This window comes from Gopherus flavomarginatus, chromosome 24 (assembly GCF_025201925.1).
Source record: "Gopherus flavomarginatus isolate rGopFla2 chromosome 24, rGopFla2.mat.asm, whole genome shotgun sequence".
In the NCBI taxonomy this organism is placed as follows: Eukaryota; Metazoa; Chordata; order Testudines; family Testudinidae; genus Gopherus; species Gopherus flavomarginatus.
Window position 1 is genome coordinate 5,923,587 of NC_066640.1, and position 14,896 is coordinate 5,938,482.

The following is a 14,896-nucleotide window of genomic DNA, read 5'->3' on the forward strand; positions in this document are numbered from 1 at the left end:
GAGTTGCAAGTGCTTTGGAGGATAGGATTAAAATTCAAAATGATCTGGACAAACTGGAGAAATGGTCCGAAGTAAATAGGATGAAATTCAACAGGACAAATGCAAAGTTCTCCACTTCGGAAGGAACAATCAGTTGCACACACACACACAATGGGAAATGATGGCTTAGGAAGGAGCACTGCGGAAAGGGATCTGGGGGGGTCATAGTGGATCACAAGCGAAATATGAATCAACAGTGTAACACTGTTGCAAAAAAAGCAAACATCATTCTGGGCTGTATTAGCAGGAGTGTTGTAAGCAAGACACAAGAAGTACGGTAATTCTTCCGCTCTATTCCGCCCTGATTAGGCCTCAGCTGGAGTATTGTGTCCAGTTCTGGGTGCCACATTTCAGGAAAGATGTGGACAAATTGGAGAAAATCCAGAGAAGAGCAACAAAAATGATGAAAGGTCTAGAAAACATGAGCTATGAGGGAAGATCGAAAAAATTGAGTTTGTTTAGTCTGGAGAAGAGAAGACTGAGAGGGGACATAACAGTTTTTGAGTACAAAGTTGTTACAAGAAGGAGGGAGAAAAATTGTTCTTCTTAACCTCTGAGGACAGGACAAGAAGCAATGGGCTTAAATTGCAGCAAGGGCGGTTTAGGTTGGACATTAGGAAAACTTCCTAACTGTTAGAGTGGTTAAGCACTGGAATAAATTGCCTAGGGAGGTTGTGGAATCTCCATCATTGGGGATTTTGAAGAGCAGGTTGGACAAACACGTGTCAAGGATGGTCTAGATAATACTTAGTCCTGTCTTGAGTGCAGGGGATTGGACTAGACGACCTCTCGAGGTCCCTTCCAGTTCTATGATTCTATCCACCTTCAAATCCCTCCTCAAAACTCTCCTGTGCCACGATGCCCACAAAACACTTGACACCAGTTAGTCAGCAGCTGTGCTGAGACAGCGGCTCCTCATGCTGACCAACAGCCTCCCATTGTTTTCCTTGTATTCCCCCACCTGTCTGTATCTTTCTGGGGTCTACTTAGATTATAAGATCCAGGGGTCAGGGATGGCCTCTTTGTTCTGCGTTTTGCCAGTGCCTCTCACAGGGGTGCCCTGGTCCATGACAGGGGCTCTGGGATGGGGTCTATACCCCACCCTGGCACTGAAGAGTCACAGGAAGCTGGAGAGCTGAATTAGGATACCCACTGGCAGCTACAGGGCATTATGGATGAGAGAGACTGAGCTGGATGACTAACATACAGGAAAGGTTTAAGGCACAGTGACCAAGGCAGAAAGCCCTGGGGAGGGGAAGGAAGGGGCAGAGTAGGCCTTAGGAGTCCTCTCCTGATCTGGGAATGCCGACAGCAGCCAGGAGTGACACAGGGAAGCCACAAACTTGGACTGAGTCCCTGTGACCCAAGGACAGGCAATGGATCTCCAGGGGGAAAGCCCTGGGGTGCGGCTCACTGCCAGAGCGGGAAAGGTCTGGGCAGACCCTGAGCAAGGTAGGAAGAAGTCCAGGGAAGCAGCAGCCCGTGGCTGCTCCCTTTGGGGACCCTGGACTGGAATCCACAGGAAAGGGAGGGCGAGGCTGCCCCTCTCAGCCACCAGGTAAGCTGGCGTGAAACGCCCAGTACAGGCTCACGGACGGTTGATGTGCCGGAGACAAGGGATCCAAGTACCCAGGCCCAGCATCCAGGGCTGAAGACCTGACTCGAGATCCTCAGCAGATTTGCTGGTGGATTTTCCACCCCCCTTGAAGGGAGGGACAGGGGACTACAAGGGGGGGCACACTACAAATGGTAACCCAAGGGGGCTGTGTCTCAGAGCCTGCTCACCTCTCTCAGGCTAGCTCCATGGGGCTGAAAGGAGCAGTGTAGCCTTTCAGACTTGGGCTGGAGCCCGGGTTCTGCAACCCAGCACGGCAGGGAGGCTGCTGGAGCTCAGGCTCCGGCCCGAATGGGAATGTCTACACTGGTATTTTCAGCCCTGCAGGCCTGCGTCCATTGACCGAGATTCAGCGCTGCAGGTTTCTCTTGGCAGTGTAGACCAGGGGTTCTCAAACTGGGGGTCATGAGGTTATTACATGGGGGAGTCAGGAGCTGTCAACTTACACCCAAACCCCCCCTTTGCCTCCAGCATTTCCAATGGTGTTCAGTACAGTAAAAAGTGTTTTTAATTTATGGGAGGGGTCACACTCAGAGGCTTGCTATGTGAAAGGGGTCACCAATAAAAACACTTGAAAGCCACTGGTGTAGACGTACCCAGGGGGGCCTGGGCACTTTAAAGCTGAGTCACAAGAAGGCCCCTGCAGGGCTAGAGCAGTCATCCAGGGGCAGAGGGGAGCCAGCACCCTAGAGAAAGCCTGGTACTGTTGCATCAGCCAGTGAATCGCTCTTGGCCAGGCTCCCTGGCAGGCACTACTCAATCCCAGTCGTAATGGTTCTCCTGGGGCTGGGCTGAGGGAGGTTGCTTAGCCCTGCTCTGCCCTACAAACCTGTGCTGGTGGAAGACGTTGCTCAGCGGAGTGGGAAATCCACCATTGCCGAGTGCCATGGGTATAGCGACCGAACGCCCAGCGTAGACAGCGTTCTGCTGATGGGAGAGTTTCTCCTGTCCATGAGGGTAGCAGCTTCTCTTAATGCTGCAGTGTAGTGAGTGGAGACAAGCCTTGAGTCTTTGAGAGGTGCAGCTACTTCCCTTCTGCCCCCCTCTCCTGCATGCTGTGGAGACTGCGGGGGGCGCTCTCAGTGCTGGGCCTAAGGGAACTGACTCGGCTGCTCCTGCTAAGGATGCTCGGAACCACAGGGGCCTCTCCCAACAGCATGCGGGGAAGAACTTGCCCTTGGCCACAGGAGGAAGTCAGGTTTGCCAAGTTTCTCTGCTCATGGAGCTTCAGGGACTTGGCTTCCTCGCCCTGGTCTGCGTGGGAGATTCCCCAGGCAGGGCTCCCGGCCCGGGACGGCGGAAAGCAGAAGCACAGCTAGTATTTCTAGCAACCAGTCAGTTCTGCCCAGTCTCCACTCTGCATGTTGCTAACTACCCTCTAATCGCTGTACTGTCCGGGAACCCCAGCGCGCTCGGCAAACCTGTAATGAATAAAGAGGCCCTGCTGGGCTGAGGCCTTGAGCCTGCACCCTTGGGAGCAGCCCCATGGATGTCACTACACCACATCCAGAGGGGTCCTAGCGAATCTGGAGTGAGCCGATGCTGAGCCCACTCGGAGTGTATGTTACACCAGGGCAGACTCCCAAACGGCTCACTTACTGCTCAGGGGGCAGTTTACACCCCCTGTTCACGTCCACTGTGTTGAAACAAGCCCCTGGCTCCCAGACATTGCCCACAACAGCGAAGCAAGGGCTTACGTACACTGCCCTCTGCATGCTATTTAAAAGAGACCTGCAAACAAGCCCAGGTGTCTCCCTTGGCCGTGCCTCCATGTAAAGGGGAAATCGCAGGTTTCCTGGCTTCCCATAATGTAAGATTTTCCATGGATTCCCCTTTTCCGCCAGGCTCCTGGTGTCAGAGCTCCAGGAGATAGAGCTCAGGGATGTTATCCTTCAGGGGTAACCAACAGGCTCTGCTTTGGGAAAGCCCAACACCAGTGGCAGAGAGGTGGGGAGGAGATGCTGGGCGGTTGTTTCCAGAACAGAAGGGACAGGGAGAGGATGTGAGGACTCCAGGGCAGGGTGCAATCCTGAAGCATAACCCAGCAAACACAGAAGCTGATGTAACCCAAGTGCAAACCATCCTCCTCTCTGTCTGACTCAGCTGCTGTCACCACAGGCCAGAATTCCCCAGCTCGCTGGGGGACACAATGGGCCTTCTGGGCTGGAATCCCCGCTCCGGAGCCTCCATGCGTCAGGTAGCAGCACAGCCAGGGCCAGGGCAGGCAGCCGGGAGAGGAGGCTGCTGAAACATCAGCCTGGGGGAAGTGAGATTGCTGTGGCCAGGCTCTCTGTGGCTGTACTGGGAAGGGCTCACAGTCATATCACAGGCTGGGATTTTCTCAAGTCGTTAAGGGAGTTAGGAACAGAAGTTCCACTGCCTTTCAAAGGGATTTTTTCTCCTAACTCCCTTAAGCACTTTGGAAAATCCCACCCCTAATAATGAGGTGAATCTGACTTGTATCCTCCTCCTGCCACAGGGGAGTCCCACAAAGGCTCTGGGGTTCAGACCCCAGAGCAGCCAAAGCTTTGCATACCTCACCTGAATATTATCCACATGGGTGGGGACGAGGCCTTTAACTCAGGCCTGGCTGGCACAGCATTATCCTCTGGGAGTGGCAACCGGGGTGTGTGGGAGCCAGGTGGTGAGATGGGGGACAAATATACCATAGTCCCAGTGCAGATGCACCTGGCTGACTTTCTGCTTGCGAACGCAGCTGCTGCATCATTTGCTCGGTGCCATTGGCTGAGGCCCAGGCTGCTGCAACCCAGTTACTCCTGACTCCCACGAGGCTAGGAGAGGAGGATCAGGCCCATTTGGTAGAAGTAGCCCGGAGCTGGGCAAGGTGCCTGCGGGGGAAGGGTTGCAACATGTGGCTCCAAAGGCCAAATTTGCAACAGCTGTTTCTGGGAGATTCTGGGTCTAAGCTGCTTTCAGCAAAGCGGCCTCCAGCAAATGCTGGTGGATGCCCTGCGCTGTGGGAGGGTCTGCCCCTTGCAGTCACAAAGAAGGGCTGTAATGAACTCCCCAGCCTGGCATGGCCGAGCTAAACAGCTGGCCCAGCTGCATGCCCTGTGGCAGCTCTTAGTCATGTCCCTTGGCTGGGGGAGTCCAACCCAAGCTCCTCCAGGTAGGAGCTCTGGGCAGGGAACTCCGCAGGGCAGTGACGGGGCCAGGTTTATCTGCCCTGAATGCAGGTATTGTCACATCTCTCCATGTTTTACAGCCATTGGTTAACCCCTTGGTGCCCTGTAGCAGATCACTGACTGCCCATCTTACCCTGGGATGCTGCCCCACAGCAGTGCCCCCACCCTCTGGGTCTCCCCTCCCAGGGGAACCCCCAACCCGCTATACCCCCTGGCCTCAGTGGCTACTGCCCCCCTTCTCGGGGACAAACTGAAGCCTGTAATGGCCACTCAGCATTGGCAAGGGGGTTGGACTTGCTGCCTTTCTGGGCCCTGCTGTCTCCCTGCAGCCCCAGTACCTTCTTTGGCCTTCAGCAAGGCCTCAGCCCGGGGACTTACCCAGCCAGCACTCCCCAGCCTTGCCTTGCCTTGCCTTGCCTTGCCTTGCCTTGCCTTGCCCTGCCCTGCCCTGCCCTGCCCTAGCATCACTCTGCTTTAGGTCCCTGTGCTCCTTCAGGCAGCTAGAGCCTTCCCTCTCCAAGGCCTCCCTTAGCCCTTATATCAAGGCCATCTGTGGCTGATTGGGTGTGGCACAGCTGTGGTTGCTTCTTCCAATCAGCCAACCTCAGCTGCCTTTAACCTTTTCCCCTAGGAGGGGGGTAACTGCTGTGCTACGTGCCCCGGAGAAACTGAGGCACAAATTATTGTTCAATGTGTGTATTATGGTAGCACCTCAGGCCTCATTGTACTGGACATTCCACAGGCACAGCATGGGAGACAATCCCTGCCCCAAAGTACTTACAATCCTAATAGGCAAGACAGGCAGAGGGTGGGAGGAGGAAACTGAGGCACAGAGAGGTAGAGTGACTTGCCCAAGGTGACACAGCAGGTCAGGGGCAAAGACAGGAATAGAACCCAGGTCTCTTGACTCCTGGCTAGGACCTTGAGGTCACATGTCCCAGCCACCATCTAACTAGCCAAAGGGAACTGGCTGGGGTTATGAAGTCTGCTCCTTACCCATAGCCACTGCTGTAAATCCGGGTTACCTTGTGAGATCACACCGCTCCCCTGTGAATGCTGATCCAGGATCAGGGCAATATCATCTGCAGAAGCGTCACTTCTAAAGAGATCCCTGGCAACTGATGAGAACCTGTGGCCAGTGTCCCAGCTCAGCCCACAATGTTCAGCTCTGGGAGTGCCTGGGTCAAGTCCTGGTTAAAACACCAGCGCTCCAGGGTTGACATACCCTGAGGCTGCAGGTGTAATTTCCAGTCTGTGGAGCTATCCTAGCATGAGCTCTCTGAAGTAACATGCTGAAAATAGCCAGGTAGCCATGGCTGGCCCAAGCACGTTCCTGCCTGTGTAATCAATCCAAGGTATGTGCCTGGGGCAGGGAGTCCATGGTGCTGGGTCAGAGTTAGGGGGTGTGGGTGCCAGGATCTGGAGATTACACCCCCGCTCTGAGCACAGCTCCTCTCCAGCACTCTGTGCTTCTAGTAGCCCAGGAAGCCCCCCCCCCCCCCCCACCTCCCGGTAAATCAAAGCCAGGTCTCTTGCACTGCAGGGCAAAGATCCCATGTTACCCTCCAGGAGCAGCTTGTGCCTCACTCTCTCGGGGCCCTGCAGCACAAAACTTCCCACGCAGGAGCTCCCCCTCATTTTCCAAACCCAAGCGGTTGCCTCTGAACCCAGAGGCAGCTGTCCCGGCCAGGAAGAGCTAAGTTCTGGGAAACATGAAAGCTGATCTGCTCGGACTCCTTGTTTTCTCTCAGCCTCTCTCCCTCCTCCCCTTGCCCCACTGTCCACATTCCACCCATCTTCCTGTTATCTGTCTCGCTGCTGACTCATCAGGGCAACTGCCTGCTAAGCTTTCATCAGCTCTTGTATGTGCAGGGTGCAGCAGGTACCGAGCCTTGCGCAGCCTGGGATCGGGCTCCCCCCTGTTGCTGCAGGCCAGTAAGAAACAGGAGGGAAGATGCCTGGCTCTGCAAACACGTTTGCTCAACAGGGTTTGGCTTTCATTCTAACCCAGCGGGGCCAGGAGGTCACGGGGCTTGTGTGAACAACGTGGTAGAACACAGGATCTCTGCGAGCCCTAGATTCCTGGGACAACCCTGAAATCTGGCAGGGGACCCTGAGGCCTGGCTGCTGCCTGAGTCCCCTATGCAAGAAAGAAGGGAGATGGGCCAAACTGAAAGGGATTTGATGGTGGGGGCAGCCCAGATCCACTGGGACAGAGAGTTGCCGGTCCTCCAAGGATAACCTTGTTTTTCCCCCTCTCCCCTACAAAAGCCGAGCTGGGTGGCTAAGTTTGGGGAAGCCCCAGGGTAACGGAGCCTCCTATGAGAAATGAGCCCCAGCTCCATTCTCAGACAGGAGAGTCCGAGGGGCCACTCTCGCTATCCCCAGGCCTTTGGTCAGTTTTAGAGGACAGCTGCTGACACCAGTAGGTGCCTCTTGCCCTGGCTGCACTGGCTGGCAGAGAATCTATTAATCACACTGACCTCCTGGCCCAGGAAGCTGGGTGGGGTGTGTGATGGCTGGAGCCTGGCTGCTGCTGTTGTGTGGTTAAAACCTAGGCAGGGTCAGAGGTTCAGCAGCTGTTTTAAATTTGATGATTAACAAGTCCATCAGTGCACTGGCATCCCAGCGGGGCAACTGGTTCTCCGAGCCATGGGAAAGCACGCCAGAGAAGCTTCTCCCAGCAACGTCAGCATGACGCCCTGTCTCGGCTCTGGCTCGGCATTGGGTGAGTGCCACTATTCATGTGGCACTGGGGCTAATTACCCAGGTCATGTAGGCACCTGTTCTGAGCAGTGACTCCTATTGTGTGCACCATGCGTTGCTGCACGAAGGCGTCACAATCAAGTTCTTTAGCTCATGGGTTGGATTTTTGGGGACAAGCCCCAAGGTTAACAGAAATGAAACGCTCAGTCGCTGCCAACTGGAAATGCTCCCACTGTCTGGACAGTAAAGGTCCCCAGGTGTTTTCCTAGGTAAAGGGATTTGTCCAGTTGTCTCAATTACTTGTCCACCAACAATAGTCTGAACAATAGGCCTACTTTGTCAATCAAATCCTCAGAGCTGAAAGATCAATAGCCCTGTTCTACCGAGAGGGAAACTGAGGCCATCAGCGGTGAAGAGTTCCCCAAGGTCATGCACAGGAATGGAACCCAAGAGTCCCAACTGTGTGTCATGTGCCCTATACTGCTAATGGAGATTCTCCTTTAGCACCAGGGACTGGGCTTTTGGACAAGAAAGGTGTCTTTGCTGTTGCCTTGAAGTTCCAGGCAACTGTAGTGTGCAGTGTAGTGACAACCATACATTGCTAAGGGGTCATCAGTGTGTTTCAACATAATTACCAATTAGCACTAGTCGGGAACTTTGGGATTTTTTTCATCAGAAAACGCTGATTTGCAGTAGCCTGATAATTAGGACTCTGACTTACAATATAGGAGATGCAGGATCAAGTCCCTGATTTGCCATAGATGTGAACCTGGGTCTCTTGTGTCCTGTGGTTAAAGCGTGAGGAGTGGCAAGGAGCTGCAGACCTGGCCGTAGAAACAAGCTGGCGTGCACTTTAAGCACTGGCTTACCAAAGCTGCTGCTCCCCCAGATTATGATGGACAGTGTTAAGCCTTGCCCCTTTCCCAGGTGAGTGACCTAACCCTAGACGCTAGGCTATTTCAGGGCTGCATCAGGAGGTTTGGCTTTCTTTCCGAGTTGGAATGGAAACAAATATCAAAACCTTGATTTTTTGTATTATTATTATTTTTTGCAATGCAGAATTCTTGTTTTTTGGCTGTCCGGCCCTATTACTAATCTGAGTCACCTTCCTTTCCCCCAAAACTCCCCTGCCCCCACGCCCCAGTGCCTTGGTGCAGCCAGCGCACACGGACTTGGGCTCTTCTCTTCCTCGGGGCAGGGGCCTGAAAGCAGTGTCTTTCTCATGGCCCGAGATGGCTGCCATGGCTTTCGATGTCCATAGTGGCTGAGGCCCAGCTCCACAAAGGGCTGAACTTGAAACCAATGGGAGTTAGGAGCCTCGGGGCCTGACTGACTTCGGGAGTCACTGACCAAAACACTGCAGAAGCAGCTTTGAAAAGGTGCCCACCAGCTGCTGCCTGAAACTGAAGGCCCCTGGGTCAGACTGGAGCAAACCTACCCCCCCAGGAAGGAAACTTACTCCCATCCAGTGAGGCTGAACTACCCAGGAGGTGTACGGTTCTCAGGGCTCTGGGTGATCCTTTCCCAGCAGGCTGATGTGAGACTAGGGTGTGACGGGGTTCCGGGGGGAGGTGCACCACAGTGGACGCACGAGGACAGTGCGTGTGTGTGTGTGGGGGGGTGCCTCACACTACCATCACAGGCTCGATTTCGCTCTGGAGGCAGCATGCCCAGCCCTGGGGGGGCTCCACTGGCCCCTCTAGGCGCAGTGTCATAGCCACTCAGGAGAGCCCGACGCAGCCTCCCTCGGCGAAAGGCGAGTGACTGTGCCTGGACACCCAGGAGTCAGAGCTGGCACTGCACAGACGGGTCACACCCAATCTGTTTGTCACACTGCACAGCATTTCAGGGTCAGGGGAGAGGAAGAGGGGGAGGGAGGGAGATGGGGGGAAGGAGGAGGGAGAGAGGAGGCAGGGGGGAGGGGCACCAGCCCTTTTGTGCACAGGCAGAGAAGTCACTTGGCCAAGGTGTCACAATGAGCTAATGACTGAGCTGGCACTGAACCCAGGAGTCCTGGCCCCCAGTCCCCCTCTGTTCTAACCACTAGACCCTACACCCTCCCAGAGCTGGGCAAAGAACCCAGGAGTCCTGCCTCCTGATTCCATTGCTCACACACCCTCCCCGCCCCACCTGCTCTAACCACTACCTTGCAACAAAGCTGTAACAAGATGATTATGAGGTATATTCAAATCTAACCTGTTTAGCAGGCACAGACTCTCTATTTGTTATACAAGGGGGCTGCGGCCATGGGGCATGTGCTTCTGCTGTGTGGGGTCCCCTCCTAGGGAGCTAGAGGTCTCCTTGTGTTTCATGCTCCTTGTTCTGTCATTGTGGGGAGCAAGGGGGATCTTTGTGAAGCACAGCAGAGACGTAGGACCCCTCAGGGCTCCCCAGGACTCTTTCACCTGCCCCCAGCCAGCCCTCAGCCCTACTCCATGTGGGAAGGGTGGAGTTTGCAGCTAGGGATGGTGAGTTACTGCTGCTCTGGCCAAAAATAACTCCTGGAGTTTCTACCTGGGACCGAGGGGAGCTTCCTGGGGAGTCCCCACAGGGGCAGGGAAAGCCTCCACCCCCACCTAGTGTGGCTTAGGGTCTCTGCAGTAGCGTGTTGAAGCAGGGCGACTTTCTCATCCATGTCACCCCTTGGTAACGGGACGCTCCTGGAGTAGGCAGCCGGCGCATTGTGCCCTTGTGAACCAAAACACAGGAGGGTGTTGCGGTGCGGCTTCTGCGCTCTGCCCTAGAGGTGGCTGCATTTCAGTGCTGGGAACTGCGAAGCACCAGGGGATCCTGGATGCTGCAGGACTCGAACGAATCCAGCTGGGAGCAGGAGATTTCTGCACCAATCTCCCTGCTAAAGCCTTCCTCCTGAGGATCCAGCCAGCTGAGCTTATCTTGGGCACCTCTCTAACTGCCCGCCCCCCTTTGTGGACCTTTCTCCTCACCTGGCGCTGGGACATTTGTTGATTGTTGCTTCCCCTTCCGCCTCTGCCCTCTCCCCTGACCTCCCTTTCCCAGGGACACAAGGATCTGTGGGGCCTCAGCCCAGACGTGTGGGACGTGCCTGAGCAAGCCCTGTGCTCAGCATGTGCTTCTGGTGCCTGCAACAGTTCCTCTCCCTTCTAGCAGGAGCAACCTCTCCCACCCTGGCTCAGAACCACACAATACTGGCAGCGCATGCAGCTGTGTATGTGTTGGGGGGGTTATCCCTGTACCCCCGTGGGTGAGCTTCTCTATCCTCCTCCATGTGCTTTCCTGTCCTCGCTGCAATGGGTCACTTCCCCCATCTCCCCAGCCATGTTTAATGCCTAGAATGAAACCAGGAGAGCTGTGTTCCTCCGTTCGAGCCACCCCTGCCCGTCCTTTGGACTCATGCTCTGAGGGACCCAGGGGGCTCTGCTTTGGCCCTAGTGCGACCCAGTGACTTCATCCGAGCCAACAACTCATTTGCACTGGTGTCATCGGGATCAGAACCACCCCGTGCAGATCACAGCAAGTGGGCTGCTTGGGTTTGGAGCCGCACCGGGGGCAGCAGCTCAGCATCGTGCACCCCTGATGCTTGCACAGAAAGACCCTGTGTCACTAGACTGCCTCTGCCTGGCAATTAGCACTGTCCTGGGGCAGCATGGGGCAGGATGATGCTGCGCTTAGGAGAGACTCTTATAGTTTATCTCAGCGATCAAACAGAAGTGACTCATTTTGGAGCCCTCTGCTAATAGGTTGGCAGGGATAGGGGGCTGCAGTCATTAATTGCCCACCTTTTCCTGATTGGTCATGAATGATTATGCCCAATATCACCCTGCTTACTCCCACAATGCCTCATTGATTCCCCATCCCCACATACAGGGCTGGGAGCACCCGGGTTTGCACATCTGGCAGATAGTTTGCAAGTGGAATTAAGACTCTTGAGTTTGAAATTTGGGGTTCTAAATTCTTTGGTAGAGAGCTAGGTATAGGTGTATGGGGATGGATAGACTGAAGGTTCTGTACAGGGATAGATAGATAGATACAGAGGTTGTATGGGGATAGATAGATGAGGTGTATGGGGATGGGTAAACTGAGGGATGTGTACAGGGATAGATAGATTGTGTGTGTGGATGGATAGATGCATCCTCTGGGGGTGCTGCCTTGGAGGATACATTTGGGGTTTGATTATTATTACTGCTTGTATTCCAGTGGGGCCACACCCCATCCGAGGTTGAGTCCCCCAGGGTGCTAGGTGCTGTATGTGCCATAACATATTAGCACCATGGAGCCTGTGGGCTTTTAGCATCATAGTAATACAAATCACATCACGGTAGCAAGTGTGGTCCCAGGGATATTTTTTCCTCTCGCTTAACCCAGTAAAAGCTTGCTGCAAATTGACTCCTGGCCCAGGGCATTTAGGACCCATCATACACCACCAGAGTAGGCAAGAGAGTGTCGCTGGTTATAAATCCACCATCTGTTCTATTCTACGGACGTATCTGAGCCCTGCTTGCTGTAGGGTCTGAGCCCAGGGCAGGGCTATTTCACAGATGGGGAACCGAGGCACAGAGAAGCTAAGCCCCAAGTTCTCAAATGGATGTAGGCATCTAACTCCCATTGGCATGAATGGAGCTAGGCACCTAAATCTCTTTGAGGCTCTGCACCTAAGTGTCTCACAGGGAGTCCGTGGCAGAACAGGGGACTGAACCTGAGTCTCTCAAAGCCCTCGTTAGTACTCGAACCAGCTTCTGCTCTGTCAAGCCCTTCTAAACAGCCACCGGAGGGATGTTAGCCCATCAGCTCACAGCTCCAGCCCACTTACCCGTCTGGCTAGGAACACAGGGGCTCCCTGTCCACTGTGGAAGCCGAATGCCAGAGACCCAGCGCCAGCACCGCTGCTATTTCAGTGTTTGCTATGTGACACCGGGAACAAAGTGGTAACTGATCAGAGGCTAATCAGAGATCTGCCCACAGAGCTGGGGGGCGACGGAGGAGGAGTCAGCAGGGTCAAGCCTGGCCAGTTTGTCGTTGTGTCCAACCTTAGGGCTTCTACAGTAGCTGCCAGGTTTGTTTCCTTAGGTATAGATTTATTTCTCTCTCCTGCAACATGGGGAAGAAAATCAAAACCCTGTTGGGCCGTTAGCCCAGAATGTCAATACCAGCGGCTCCTCTCTGTCCTGCTGTTGCACTGCAGGCCCTGCCTCAGCACACCATCCAGCCGGGCGTGATGTTCCCAGCCTCCCAGGACTGATGAGTATCAACGCTGTTCTCAGTTAGATTCTGTGGAGCTGTAGTAACTCCAGGGCTGTCAGTGCTTCTAGGCTGGCCTGAACGAGGGCATAACAGAGACCAGGCCAGGCCGTAGCCTCCTTGTTTGTGTCAGCCAGACAAGAGGCAAATATGGCCCTGATTTACGCCTCGTATTTGGCGTGGTTCTGGGATGCACTTCCTGAGAGGCGAGGAGCAGGTGGCACCTTTGCACCTCCCAGATGCCTGAGGCTGGATTGGCCTCCGGCACAAATTTCAGCAGCCTTCTCCCAACTGCCTATGGGCTAGGGAGCAACCTGAGGACAAAGCATTCTGGCTACCTGCCCTGTCCCCCCAGCCCCAGCCCTGCCCGGATGCTGGGGCCATGATGGTGAGCGAGCGGTGGAGGTGCAATCCTGCCCCTGCACTGAGAGAATTCCCCCGGGGCCCTTGTGACCCCTTTGTGCCACATTACATCTCACAATGGGAGACTGCCAGGCTTCCTACATGTTTGTGTAATGGGGACTGTGTGAGATTGTGGGGTTGGGCATGTGTGTGAGGTTGCTTGATGAGAATAGAGTGGTGCAAGCTGGTGTGTTATTGTAGGGTTGGCCAGGTTAAGCATGCTGGTGCGGTACTGTAGGGTTGGTCAGGTTAAGCGTGCTGGTGTGGTACGGTAGGGTTGGTCAGGTTAAGCGTGCTGGTGTGGTACTGTAAGGTTGGTCAGGTTAAGCGTGCTGCTGTGGTACTGTAGGGTCGGCCAGGTTAAGCGTGCTGGTGTGGTACTGTAGGGCTGGTCAGGTTAAGCGTGCTGGTGTGGCACAGTAGGGTTGGCCAGGTTAAGCGTGCTGCTGTGGTACTGTAGGGCTGGTCAGGTTAAGCGTGCTGGTGTGGCACAGTAGGGTTGGCCAGGTTAAGCGTGCTGGTGTGGTACCGTAGGGCTGGTCAGGTTAAGCGTGCTGGTGTGGTACCGTAGGGTCGGCCAGGTTAAGCGTGCTGGTGTGGTACAGTAGGGCTGGTCAGGTTAAGCGTGCTGGTGTGGTACCGTAGGGCTGGTCAGGTTAAGCGTGCTGGTGTGGTACCGTAGGGTCGGCCAGGTTAAGCGTGCTGGTGTGGTACCGTAGGGTCGGCCAGGTTAAGCGTGCTGGTGTGGTACCGTAGGGTCGGCCAGGTTAAGCGTGCTGGTGTGGTACAGTAGGGCTGGTCAGGTTAAGCGTGCTGGTGTGGTACCGTAGGGCTGGCCAGGTTAAGCGTGCTGGTGTGGTACCGTAGGGTCGGCCAGGTTAAGCGTGCTGGTGTGGTACCGTAGGGTCGGCAGGTTAAGCGTGCTGGTGTGGTACAGTAGGGTCGTCAGGTTAAGCGTGCTGGTGTGGTACCCGTAGGGTCGGCCAGGTTAAGCGTGCTGGTGTGGTACCGTAGGGTCGGCCAGGTTAAGCGTGCTGGTGTGGTACCGTAGGGTCGGCCAGGTTAAGCGTGCTGGTGTGGTACCGTAGGGTCGGCCAGGTTAAGCGTGCTGGTGTGGTACTGTAGGGTCGGCCAGGTTAAGCGTGCTGGTGTGGTACCGTAGGGCTGGTCAGGTTAAGCGTGCTGGTGTGGTACCGTAGGGCTGGTCAGGTTAAGCGTGCTGGTGTGGTACCGTAGGGCTGGTCAGGTTAAGCGTGCTGGTGTGGTACCGTAGGGCTGGTCAGGTTAAGCGTGCTGGTGTGGTACCGTAGGGCTGGTCAGGTTAAGCGTGCTGGTGTGGTACTGTAGGTGCTGTCAGGTTAAGCGTGCTGGTGTGGTACCGTAGGGCTGGTCAGGTTAAGCGTGCTGGTGTGGTACCGTAGGGCTGGTCAGGTTAAGCGTGCTGGTGTGGTACTGTAGGGCTGGTCAGGTTAAGCGTGCTGGTGTGGTACTGTAGGGTTGCTTGGTGAGACTTGAGCAGTGGCTTTCAAATTGCGAGTCACAACCAACTACTGGGTCGCAGAGTAGAAGGCACTGGGTCGCAGTGGCTCTGGTCAGCACTGCTGCCTGAGCAATGAAAAGTCCCATTGGCGGTGCTGCCCGGCTAACGCAGGCTAGTCCCCACCTGTAAGCAGCCAGCAGCAGGTCCGGCTCCTAGGTGGGGAGGGTATGGGGCTCCACACACTGCCCCTGCCACAAGCACCAGCTCCGCTCTCCCATTGGCCAGGAACCA